The sequence below is a fragment of the Chanodichthys erythropterus genome, chromosome 9, assembly GCF_024489055.1.
Source record: "Chanodichthys erythropterus isolate Z2021 chromosome 9, ASM2448905v1, whole genome shotgun sequence".
In the NCBI taxonomy this organism is placed as follows: Eukaryota; Metazoa; Chordata; class Actinopteri; order Cypriniformes; family Xenocyprididae; genus Chanodichthys; species Chanodichthys erythropterus.
The window spans coordinates 24,198,616-24,212,924 of NC_090229.1; the positions used below are offsets into that span (position 1 = coordinate 24,198,616).

Here is a 14,309-nt window from a genome sequence, read left to right on the forward strand (position 1 = left end):
CCAGAGGCCGTTACACCTCAGGTGTGCATTATTGTCTAAGAATTCAACAGCCGAGAATAAATTATTCCGCTTATACTACGGTTACCACGCCTCAAGACATGTTCCGATGTTGTTTTTCAAGACATATGTCAGGTTTTTGTCCTTAAAACACTCTTGTGTATGGGACTAATTTCGTACACATCTCATCCCAAGCGTCCGTTGCATATTCTAAAATGTAATTTCAGAACTAGTTACGGAGGCTTGAGCCTTGATAGCAGAATAATACAGTTGATACAGTTATTAACGCAGTTGAGTGTGAGAGAGAGAGAGAGAGAGAGAGAGAAAATAAGCATATGTGAATTAGCCTACCTGAGTCTGTGTGTCTCTCATGGCAACAGCAGCATTAGTCTCTACTAATAGCAAAACTATAAGTTTATTTACCTCAAGAACTGCACAGTTATTACTCGCTGGTCAGAAATGTCATGTATCTTTGAAGTTGCTAAACTATTTTACTGATTAATTTGTCAGAGCAGCGCTGACAAAACGTTTCTGTGCGAGTGTGTGTCCGTACTATACAGTGAATGTGTATGTTTGAAAGAGAGAGACAGAGTGGGAAAAAGTATGCGCTTTCAGGACACAATAAAATGTATTTTGTAGCAAAAACTATGACAATAATTTGTTGTTTTCATCCTATTGTTTACTATATTTATTTGCTTGGTCAGTGACGTTGTGGGTTTTGTTTCTTTTGCGGTTGTAGGCTGCTAGGACCTTTTGAAATAACTGAAATCATTTGGCGAAGTGATATGGAACTGCAATGCGGTCAAGAACTGCTAGAACTAATTTAGCCATGCGTTTCCTTGAAAATAAATGCACAACTTAGACCGTTGGTCAACCGATCAGATTCGAGCATTCAACAGCACCATAGTATAAGTTTTATTAACTGTTTGGCAGTCAGTGGATATTCTGCTACGTAGATTCACTTTAGTTGTCTGATGTCTTCTGAAACATTTTGTTTGTAGTTTAGATTAATTGTTGAATTGATAGGTTTAGATTGTTAGTGTGTCCATCCAGTGTTTTACCTGTGGCTATATGGTCCTGCTACAGTACAAAATAAGTTCTTGTGATATACAAAAACCATATTCATTTTCATAATGGGTCAAAAATTGAGCTGTACCTGAGTACCAATTAACTCTAGTTTCCAGATGGTTGCACAGCTTTGAACAGTGTTACACAGCATGAGAAGATGATACAGATAAAGCATCAGTGTGAAGGCATTATATAAAAGGCTGATTAGGCCTGATAGATCGCCATACTGAACGGGTTTCTCCCTCCGTCCATTTAATCTCAGCGTGTGCAGTATCGATGTACCGTGTCTGTAGCATGGCTGAATGCAAGGCTGGAGGGTTTTAAATGAACATCAGTGCTGTGCTTTAAAACAAATGGCTGCTGATGAAATGTTAAATATTCAGACTAACACTTACCACCATGTCGGAAACAACCCACTGCTCTATAACCGCCATTAAACACCGGCACGCCCCAGATCTATGCTGCCAATCTATATTATGTAAGTCTGTGTTCTGCTAAAGAAGAGCATGCAGTGGCAAACAGCAGAATGATACAGCCATTACTCTCTGGCATATTACAGACCCACAGTGCCAAGTCATGTTATGTAACTTCACAAATACACACTGAACACGCTAGACTACGACATACTAAGAGTGCACAGATCGAGATACAGAAAAACAAATCTTGTAACTGATCATTTCACTTCACCACACTGCACTGGATAGGGAGGAATGCTAATGAATTAATGGACCCTTTTCACATTTCCGTGGTTCTCAGAAGCAGAAGTCAGCATAGTTGGGAAACCTCTATGGTGGTGCAAAAATAGACAACAACAAATATAATTTATAATAAGAACTCTTCTCCAAAAGAAAATATCTGTGATGGCATTTCCATGATTTTCCAAAAGAGGGAAAAATATAGAGAGAAGAGAGAAGGATGTCAAATTTGCCTCCACTCCCTCTGCCGTTGTGTTAGAAACCCTCTCATCAGCATTGAAAAGAAGGCAAGGCTTAGTCTTCCACTGGCCATAGACTTCTGACCAGCTTGGAATTTTCTCACTCAAACCACTGACTGCTGCTGTTTCTGAATGCTATAGAGGGAAGAGCTGCCTATAACTGCTGGTCTAGGACCAGTTTTTTTTTTTTTTTTTTTTTGTAATAATAGGATAGTGGTGAAACAGATTTGGTGTTTGTGCTCTTGAGAGCATCAAAGGTTTCTATTTACAATGTGTTTTGCAGCATTAAACAAATGTAGGCAATCATAAACATACAGTATATGTAGATTTCTTGAGCACAATGGCCTATCACACGTGTTTAGTTAGAATCCACTCACCACTCAAAACTCTGTAGTTTTTGTCCAGTTCTGACCCTCACAGCAAAAGAACTCCATAGAGGATCGGCCGCGGAGGTATCGCGGCTTCCGGAACGTATAGTGAACGGACCCGTATCGGCATCTACTTGCGCGCAGTGACGGATCCGCAACATAGGCTTACCTTTAAAACCTTACCTCCGCGACAGGTCCGTTTGGGACCTGCAAATTGATACAACCGTTACAGTAAAGGTGCGGACATGGGTCCGCTCAGGATTCGCTGATTGACAGTAGAATTAACGGCGCCACCCAGAGGAGGAGCTGATCCTCTGGGCCGCGCCAAAACGAATGTGACAGTCACGTGGGATTGGCATTTGAATTCAGATCCGCATAGGATTCTCCTGCTGTGTGGGGAGTTCTGCATGCTCGCAAATCCTCTCGTTATAAATTAACTTATGACAAACAAAGTGTTAACATTATGTAGGCTAAATAAGAGATTCACTGTGCAGTCAGCTCGATTGATTATAGTGGAACTTTTTGAGGTTGTAATGACTTGAGATGACAGCTTATTAGTGATTATAAAGAGAGTGATCTTTGCGCGCTTTCTAGGCAATATATAATCCTTTCAATTTGGGTTCCTTGCCACTGTCGCCTTTTGGCTTGCTTAGTTGGAGACACCTACTATTCAACAATATTATGAATATATATATATATATATATATATATATATATATATATATATATATATATATATATATATATATATATATATAAATGCACTAAATTAATAACTGATGATTATTACAACGGAACTAAATCAACACTGAACTGACTCAAGCTGACACTATTTTCTTCTAGAGCTGCTGTACAGCCAAAAAAAATGTCCTGTTATCACTGTAAAGCTGCTTTGAACTGCTGCATTAGGTAAGGAAATTATTATTTATTATTATTTAAATTGGCTACCATGCCAAATCACACATACAGTATGCTTGTTTTTCTGTTCAAATTATAGTGGTTTGCGAACATAGTCGCTTTATATATCATATCATACAGACACACACATATGTATGTGTATGTGTGTGTGTGATTTCTGAAGGATCATGTGACACTGGATCATGTGATCATGTGACGCTGCTGTAAATTCACCTTTGCCATCACAGTAATAAATTCCATTTTAAGATATATTAAAATAGAAAACAGTTATTTTACCCCAATAAATGTAGCAGATATTGTGTGTGTATAAAGATAAAAAGTGCTTCCAAATGTAGCTGCAAAAACAAACATAGAACTAAAAAAAAATAGAAGTTGTGGAAGCCATCTGGAAATTGCTTTTTTAGGGTTGCAGAGACTTGTAATCTGTATGTAAGGAGTTGACCTGGATCTCAGGCCAACAGAAAATAATGATGTACATGTCCCATGAATCATTTGTACTCTGTTTCTAAGGGATTATATTTGGAGAGCCAGTTGTCTTTAGCCCACAATATCTGTTTGCAGTTTCTGATCCATGAATGAGGATTCACAAAAATATCATTCAGAGGGGTATTTTTTTTATATGCGATGGCGTCACTGTAAAGATATAATGGTCTAGGAATGACCACACATTCTGCAAAAATAAATAAATAAATAAATAATAAAAAGTATTATAATATAATAATATATTTCACAAAGTAATTTATTCCTGTGATCAAAGCTGAATTTTCAGCATCATTACTCCAGTCTTCAGTGTCACATGATCCTTCAGAAACCATTCTAATATGCAGATCTGCTGCTCAAGAAACATTTAATGTGTACAATTGTACAAAATATTTGTGTACAATATTTTTTTTCAGGATTATTTGATGAATAGAAAGTTCAAAAGAACAGTGTTTATCTGAAATCTAATCTTTTGTAACATTATAAATGTCTTTACTGCCACTTTTGATTGATTTAATGCATCCTTGCTGAATAAAAGTATTCATTTCTTTAATTTCTTTTCAAAAAAATAAAAATAAAAATTCTTACTGACCCCAAACTTTTGAACGGTAGTGTATAATGCTACAGAAGCTTTGTATTTCAGATAAATGCTGTTCTTTTGAACTTTCTATTCATCAAGGAATCCTGAAAAAAAAGTACACAACTGTTTTCAACATTGAAAATAATCATAAATGTTTATTGAGCAGCAGAACAGCATATTAGAATGATTTCTGAAGGATCATGTGACACTGAAGACTGGAGTAACGATGCTGAAAATTCAGCTTTGCATCACAGGAATAAATTACTTTGTCAAATATATTTAAATAGTACACAGTTATTTTAAATTGTAATAATATTTCACAATATTACTGTTTTTTACTGTATTTTTAATTAAATAAATGTAACATTGGTGAGCAGACGAAACTTCTTGTAAAAACAATAAAAATCTTAGTGTTTACAAACTTTTTGACTTTACTGTATATATATATATATATATATATATATATATATATATATATATATATATATATATATATACATACATACATATTCCTGTGTGTGTGTGTGTGTGTGTGTGTGTGTGTGTGTGTGTATACACCACATTAATGGCAATTAAATAATGAGGCTTTTGTACAAATAATAGGTTACGCATCCCGACTATTATGCCAGAAACTCTACACATCACCATAAACTTTATTAATGCAGTTACATTGCAATTTTGAAAAGTTCATTTGCAATATATACAAATATGTTTATTACCGGTATGTATGTTAAATATGTTTTTGTGCACTGAATATATATATATATATATATATATATATATATATATATGTATATTTATATATATATATATATATATATATATCTATATATATATATATATATAAAAATATATATATATGTGTGTGTGTGTGTGTGTGTGTGTGTTATGAACCAGTAAAAGGTTGAATAGCTAGTATCATTGTAACACAGTTTTTTCCATCCATTAATCCATGCATCCATCCATCTAACCATCCATTCATCCTCATGGATATTCGTTTATTATTGAAATTGGGTCTTCTATCTCCCCATCCCAGGTGTCACTCAGCAGGATGGATGTTGCCATTCACTAATACCTGCATACACACAAACACTCACTCACACACAGCTTATGTCAGCCTCTCTTGAGACTGATACAACCATTATGAGCATGAGATGACCATCTGTAGCCCACACACGTATATATACCTACACCATCCCACATACAGCCCCACGATACACTTACCTCCCTAAAGACCAATAAAGTCATTTAGCCATTGGCAGAAACAGTGTGTTATGAGACAGAATGCTGAAAAAGTTTACCTACTCTGCAGTCTCATAATGTGTGTTCATGTATGTGTGTGTATCACAGTGTGGTCTAATTAGGAAGTGACATCAGCAGTGGAGACTCATCAGTCTTGTATGTAAGGCTGAGGTCTGAACAACACTGCTGACATGCCAACAGAAAATGTGCCACTTCAGCTGCATGTACAGTGAAGATAAAGAGAAATACTGTGTTTTACTGCACCTCATCCTATTTAAAGGTGATGTTGTGACATTTCTGCTCCAATACCTTACTACTTGTTTTAAAAACAAATAGTATTTTATTTTATTTGAGATAATTCACTTTATTTGTTTGGATGTTTGGCTTCTTTTCAAATTTTTAATTGCTTTTTTTTTTTTTTCTAAATGGTTTTGCGAACTTTTAAAGACAGATATGAGCATGTTTTTTACATTGAGTGTGTGCATTTTTCATGACTATGTATGTGCATTAGGACTCTGTGTGCATTAGTTTTTCTTTTAGTGGATTTGTATTTATAGTGACTTTAGACTTGTGCATCTCGCTAGTGGCATTGCAACATTGTGCTGTAGCAAATGGTTGCTATTTATAGATCCATGATGTATACGGGTGCCTACTGGCTCAGAAAATGTGGTACTATTGCCTACACAGACACGTGCACACGTACACATACATACGTACACAGATTGTGTGTTATGCTGCATCCAGCCTCCCTAAAGAGAGGCGTTTGCATCTACTCTAGGCCACATCTACTCTAACAGCAAATTGAATCCATCTATCCATCTAACAGTATTTATTTTCTTTCCTCCCTTAGGAGACTGAGATCAGCAGGAAAAGAAAGGAGTGTGAAGTCCTTGAGGAGGAGGTGAAGAAAAAGAGCCAGTCATGTCAAACTCTGGTGAGAGCCTTTACAAGTTCACATCTTATGAGAGGGTCTCACATGCTGGGTGTCATATCAAAAACTCTTCTGATATATTTACTGTTAGTCTTCCACCATACGCCGCTTTTGTAGTTGTGATTCATAAGGGGCCATAATGGGGCTAAACTATTTTAGGGTCCTGCAGGTACCCACGACAAATTAACAATTAAAACCTTGCATTGTATATACTGTGGCCACATGAGCACAATTATGTATGTAATTCAGATCAAATGGAGAAACCATTGTAACAATAGCAAAATACTTTGATAGATAATCACACTGTCAGTGATTTGTGGTGACAAAGCAACTGCTTGTCATTTTTGGTGAAAATTGGACATTTTATTTGATAACTGTCAGTGATGAGCCAAATCTGAACACTTAAATATGAAGTATCATGCTCCTGGGTTGCAGTTAGGTCCATTAGGAATGTGAACCATTTATGAAATTTATGACCACTTTATTCAGAATATCTGAATGACATATTTTTGCAGCTCATAAATGCTGTGGGTGGACTGTGAAAGGTTTTGAATTATGAGAGCTAGATTACATGCTACATGGTCTTTTATTCCAAAAAAGCAAAGACATTGCTGAACTTTCAGTTATCTGTTTGGTCAACATGTTGGCTTTCTTGTCAGTGATGTTTATCATTGCTTATTTTGTTTTCATCTAAATGGTTTTGGGAGATTTTTATAGACAGATATCAGCATGGTGTTTACACATGGCTCCTTTAACTCTGACCAGAGCACATGTATGTTATGATGCATTTGCTCAATATCAAAACATTTGGTAGGCAGTGTAGGATTGTACAAGGGATCAAACCGCCTACCTTGTGGGAAGTGGCCCACTTCTGCCAGCCCACCCATGAGAACTGTGTGCTTTAGTATCATAATTAGACTGCATTTTGATTGGCATGATACATTTTGATCCAGGGGGACAGTTTTTGGGACAACACAGGTGCTGGTGAACACAGATGCTGGTATTTGCCTGGATTAAGCACATGCATTTTGGAAATGCTGTTTGTTTTACAGACACACACGCACACAAGTGCATACCTACTCATCACTCTCAAGGGCATTTTCTCTCTTTCCTGCTCTCTCCCAGTCTTTCTCACTGTTCCCACATATACCAGACATGGAGAGCTGACTCCAAGGTCCACTGTCAGGGGAAACAAAGTGAGCAGAAGGACAAAAAAGCAAGCACAAGAGAAGGGGAAAGAGAGAGAGAGGGGAAGATGAGTGAGAGAGATAAAGAGTGCGTGCGTATGTACAGAGACTAATCGTCCCTGACTGCCAGGGAAGCTCTTTTAAAGAGCCTCTCTCTTCTTCTGTATTCCTCTCACCTCAGCGTTTGGGAAAGACTTTTCATCCATTACACATGAGAAAGGCTTTGCTGGGGCTTTTTAGAGCTGAGGAAGACCTTTTAAATGGGTCATGCCCTAAGTTTCACATTTGATTCCTGGTTTTTGGTCATTTATGGAATTAATTGAATATGAGTGCTTGTACCATATGCTGTGAACTCGAGGGACAAGTCCATCGTTATTTAAATATTAATTCTTCAAGTATGGATTTTGTATAGATTGTCACATTAAAATATTGATCCTGTTTTTTTAATAATTATATTTTACTTTATTTTATTTATATAGAATTGTTTAGCATGTGTTATAAGCTTTTGATCAATTTAATGAATCCTTACTGAATAAAAGTATTCATTTCTTCTAAAAAAAATTCACTGACCCCAAAATTTGGAATGGTGCTGTAATGTGTATATATATATATTCTAACAGTACTAAATGTTTTCTCTCATGGTTTGGGGTAGATTTTAATGATTGTAATTTACTCTATTTGAAAACAAAATAAGCCTTTATGTCCTCATTTAAAAAGATAGGCTCTGTTTGCCACAGGAGCTCCATTTTCACAGTAATGACTGGAAAAACACTGAGTTTACCACAGAGTCTAATACACACAAACATTGGCAAAGCCTGATAGAAGTCTTTTTCCTTTATTAAACATTGTTTGCTGTGAATTGGCAGAACATTCATCTATACCTTTACAGCTGCCAGGCCTCCACCAATAATGAGTGAACTACACCTGAAACTTCAGCATTTTTTACTCCGTTCCAGATGGAAGATCCTGAGATGTTATGGAATACAAACGGTTCAGTGTTTTCCTCTTTTTTTTTCCAAACATAGCAACAACTCCAGCATGACACAAGTGTAAATGCAGTCAGCTTTTTTGCCTGACACCACTAGGTTATAAATATACACTGTAAAAAAAATAAATAAAATAATAATAAAAAAACAAAAAAAAAAAAAAATATATATATATATATATATATATATATACGTATGTATATATTATCAGGGTTCAAATGCTTTAAGGCCTTTAAGCACATGCGTAAAAAGGTCATATGTTTTCATTAGCAAGCCTGTAACCATCTCGATCATAGATGGAAAAGACCATTTAAAGCCAATACATGCATTTTACCATAGGAAATATATGGTTTTTAAAGCTTTTTAACAGTTATCGAGATTGATCCAAGAACCTAGGACTAGTTTACCAAAGTTGGTTTTTGAATTAATCAATATTTAACAAACAATTCAATGGACAGTGGAGGTCCCAGAGGCAAAGTTGCTCAGAATGAGGAGTTCTACCATGTGGTACGAATGTGGTACGTGGGCGTGTGCGAAAAATCGGGCAATACACAATCCTTTGCGCATGTGTAATTTATTTTGCCAATTTATTTAGCATTTTTCACAGGCCTCTAGGGCTGTGAGTCAAACAGGCCCAGCAAGTTTCATTCCAACTGTCCTCCGTTAACCTTGTCTGATAGCTGCTCAAAATTCATTGGCCGATGGCGGACATGTTTTTTGAGATACGTCATTGTCCTCATAGACAATCATGGCACCTTGGACAAAGACACTGCATGCCAATTTTCAAGTCAGTCGGACTAACTGTCACGATCACCGTCTACCCCTGTCAAGTTCCGGACTACATTTCCCATCATCCCCCCTGTCAATCACATGCACTCACTGCACCTATCACCTGTTGCCACATCCACCCTAGCACACCACACTGATCACCACACCCAGCTGCAGTTCATTATCAGGACTATAAAGGACTCACACACACACTACCTCTTTGCGAGGTCTTGATTACTCTTGTCAATTCTGAGCGTTTGTATCCTGTCTGCCTGTCTGTTATTGATCCCTGCCTGTTTCCGGTTTATGATTCTCTGCCTTCTGCCTTTGGACTGTTTATTGTTATCTGGACTGTGAACGATATCTGCCTGCCCTGATCTACTGCCTGTACCCTGACTACGATTCTGCCTGTCCCTTGCTGTTCCTGTTTGATCCCGATTGACCCTGCCTGTATGTCCACGCTTACTTTAATAAAGCTTGCAAATGGATCTCTGTCTGAGTCCCGCCTCGTTACACTAACAGTGAAGTAAGTATAGTCATTTTCATGTTTTTTCCTGTTATAGCATCACCAAGTGGCCAGTTGCCGCGTCCTTTTTCACGCGACCACAGAATGAGCTCTTACATAGGTGCTGAGTTTGGTGAAAATATCTCATTCCGTTCATGAGTTATAACCATTTTAGTAAAAGTGGTTCCGTCTACTTCGAACAGTCTTTTTGGCAGTCCTTAGAGACCATGAATCGAAATTTCAACTTTTTTGATAATTATTGACAATCAGACTCCTGAGAATGATGCTGCACTGGTTTGGTTATGATCGGGCCAAAAACCTAGGACTAGTTTGCAAAAGTAGGTTTTTAAAAAAATCCAAAAAGAACAACAACCTATTGGCTTACTCACCTCCTGAGGGTGTGACATCTTCACACTTTAAAAGATCACTGATCACAAGATCACAGGCTGATTCTGAGAAACTCTGATGTGAAGATCTGAGACTCTGAGCTAGAAGTCTTCTAAGGACCCCTAAGTTTGTGCCAGGCTGCAGCCTTTTCTTTCCATTCACCAAAGATACTCTGACTCCAACTGGTTTGCTCTCATCAAGACAACTTCAGCAAAGATCAACAGGAGCCTCAACAAATTGCATCAGGACAGATGTATTCAAATAGGCGAGACATTTGTGCATCAATTTTAGTCTCATTACTTGATACATTAAATATCCCACCCCTTTTAAAGAAGGGTGTGTTAGAACTAAGAAACTGATGGTTTGCTCAAGGCTGTTGATCAGTTCTATAACTTCTTGCTTCCCTGTATTCCACTCATATAACTCTAAAAACAGAAACAGGCAGAAGATTAAATTAACCAAATGATATTGTGCTTTTAGGAAAAACGCCATATTTGATCTCACACAGGTTACTTATGAGGTATTTGACACGAAACAAATGTTGCTCACTTGCAATATTTTTTTTTCATATGAGTGAGAAAGCTTTTTCGATGTTTAAAACTCTTCCCACACTGAGTACAGTAGTATGGTGTAACACGGTTAGTAGTTGTGGGAAGAAGGAGGCGGGAACCGGCGAACATTCAACGTAACTTTTAATTCAAAAATAAACAAAGAACAAAACGAAAGTAATGCCGGCAGACCCTCGCGGACGTCTGCCGGCCACACAAACATAATAAAATATAAAAAAAGTCCAGGCCTGGTCCTCTCTCGTCCTCCACGGTCGTCGCTCCTCCTTTTATGCTCCTGGAGCTCCTCCGTGAGAGACTGAAGGCCGGTGCGCCTCCCAGGTGATGCTTGATATCACTTGCGTCACCGGCCTCGCGCCGTTCCCTCACGGCTCTCGCCCGCCCTGGTCGCCACATACCCCCATCGCCCCTCGCAGGCCGGGGGGTACCTCCGAGACTGCGCTCTACTCCCCCCTGGGGCCTGTCTCGGCGGCCGCAGCACCTGGGGGTAAGGACAGACGAGACGAGAGAAAGGAGACGGAAGCAAGGGGAGCGACAGGACGAGAGAGGGGAGAGAGGAAAAAGAGAAAAAAAAAATTCTTGGTCCGGTTCCACGACACACTGCCGCTCGGTCCTCAGCCTGCCAAGAGGCTCTTTCTCGCGGTGCCATGCGGTGGCACTGGACGCTCGGTGGACGGCCCGATCCTCGACCGCCTCCTGGCGGCCGGCGATGGCTCCTCCGACTGAGGGCAGCCGGCAGCGAGTCCCCCGTCCCCTGCTCCTCCCCTTCATGGTGGACGGCAGCAGGCTCCGGCCCACGGCAGACGGCGGCGACTCCTCCGCTCCCTCCAGGTCCAGGACGGCAGCCACCCCACCTCGTCCCAGGAGCACGGCATCCGGGTCTCCGTCCCACCTTTCACAAGGCTCCAGCACCACCGCCTCGGGCAGCCTCTCGCGGTCTACACACACTCCCGCGCTGCCCAAACTCCGCAGCACCGCGATCCCCCTCAGCAGCGAGGGCTCTCCGACAGCATGTCCCTCCTTCCTCCCGGGTTTCGGCACCAATGTAACACGGTTAGTAGTTGTGGGAAGAAGGAGGCGGGAACCGGCGAACATTCAACGTAACTTTTAATTCAAAATTAAACAAAGAACAAAACGAAAGTAATGCCGGCAGACCCTCGCGGACGTCTGCCGGCCACACAAACATAATAAAACATAAAAAAAAGTCCAGGCCTGGTCCTCTCTCGTCCTCAACGGTCGTCGCTCCTCCTTTTATGCTCCCGGAGCTCCTCCTTGAGAGACTCAAGGCCGGTGTGCCTCCCAGGTGATGCTTGTTATCACTTGCGTCACCGGCCTCGCGCCATTCCCTCACGGCTCTCGCCCGCCCTGGTCGCCACATACGGCTTCTCTCTAGTTTATCTCTAGTTCATTATGTGTTTTCTGGTGCTGTTTACATTATACAGCTGTGAAAAACTCCTCAGAAAGAGCACACATAAGGCCTGTCATCTGAATGAATTCTCAGGTGTCGTTTTAGACTTTGTCGTTTTGCACATTAAAATCTTTACCACAGTGAGTGCATGTATACGGTTTCTCTCCAGTGTGAACTGTCATCTGTGTATTAAGGTTTCCTTTACTTTGGAAACTCTTTCCACATTGTGAGCAGGTGTGCAGCTTCTTGGCTTTTGTTCCTTGGGTTTTGAAGACACAGTGTTTCTTTACTTCATTTAGTTTGTGTCTTTGCTCCTTCATTTCCATCTGATCTAAAATTAACATATTTAGAATCAGTTTAAGGAAGATAAATGTGAAAATTATTTTTTGTCAGTTACTTGAATCACTTGTAGATATGATTAAAAAGGGTATATTATGATGATTTATACAATGTTATCTGAATATACTGTTACACTGCTCAGTGTATATGAGTACAACCCCTTTTTAACATTTTAAACAATATCTCAATGAACACAAAAACAATTTCCAAAATGTTGACAAGACTAAGTTTAATATAACATCTGTTTAACTTATAACATGAAAGTAAGGTTAATAATATAACTTAGATTACACATTTTTCAGTTTTACTCAGATTAGGGTGATGCAAAAATTAGTAAACCCCACAACAAAAACTACTACATCTAGTACTTTGTATGGACTCCATGATTTTCAGTGGCAGCACCAAGTCTTATAGGCATGGAATGAACAAGTTGGCAACATTTTGCAACATCTATATTTTTCCATTCTTCAAGAATGACTTCTTTTAGAGACTGGATGCTTGATGGAGAGTGATGCTCAACTTGTCTCTTCAGAATTCCCCATAGGTGTTCGATTGGGTTCAGATCAGGAGCCAATGAATCACTTTCACCCTGTTCTTCTTCAGAAATCCAACAGTGGCCTTAGATGTGTGTTTAGGATCATTGTCATGTTGGAAAAGTGCATTTTTGCATCACCCTAATTTGAATAAAACTGAACATTTTGAGTTATATTATTAACCTTACTTTCTTGTTATAAGTTAAACAGATGTTATATAAAACTTAGCATTCTCAACATTTTGGAAATTGTTTTTGTGTTCATTGAGATATTGTTTAAACAATACATTACAATGTTATGGTAATTTACATTAATTTTTTATAATCATTTATCATCAATATAAGCTACTGCTTATTAATTCACAGAATTATTGAAGACTCAAGAATGGACACCAACCTGTTTGTTCCTCTACATCACTCAGTTCAATCTCCTCTTCAGTAATCTCCATCTTTAACAGTCACACGGATTTCATCTGCTACACCTGGAGTTTGTCCTTCTCTTGTAGGATGATGTGAATATCCAAAGTTTATTGGTGAATTGTTGTGGGAGGGGCTTCACTGCAGGTGTGAACTGGACCAGATCTGGAAAAATCAAAAATAAGTTACTTAATATATACTGGATTACTTTAATAGCAAACACATGTGGTAATTGTAGACTTGAAATTAAGCTCTTATCCCAGTTGTTGAATCACAGGACAGAACACCAGTTATTTTGTCAAGAGATCTCTCATTTATTATTAATTGACCATTCGCAAAGACTCGCCCCCTTCAATTACCGTTGCTATGTCCGACAAGCCATGCCGATCTCTCGCCACACAGCATGTTCTCATGCAGTGAAAAATACATTGCGGAACTGATCATCTCTTCCTACTAGTTTATTTATAGCATCAAATAAACATGAATGAATATCATAAGGAAATTAAGGAATGTTGTTTTAATTGTGGAAAGATAGATCTATCTATCTATCTATCTATCTATCTATCTATCTATCTATCTATCTATCTATCTATCTATCTATCTATCTATCTATCTATCTGTGGTTGCTAAGGTATTCTGGGTGGTTGCTAGGGTGTTGCTATGCAGTTGCTAGGGTACTCAGGGTGGTTGCTAGGA

General features: G+C 38.8%; 1 protein-coding gene across 1 annotated transcript in view; it reads left to right on the forward strand.

Moving 5' to 3' along the window:
- The window catches only part of rimbp2b (RIMS binding protein 2b), a 155,075-nt gene that overhangs the window by 42,691 nt on the left and 98,075 nt on the right, over positions 1–14,309 (forward strand). The window contains exon 2 of the mRNA XM_067393934.1: positions 6,438–6,521. The gene's annotated coding sequence lies outside the window, so the exon portion shown is untranslated. The remainder of the gene's footprint in view (positions 1–6,437; positions 6,522–14,309) is intronic.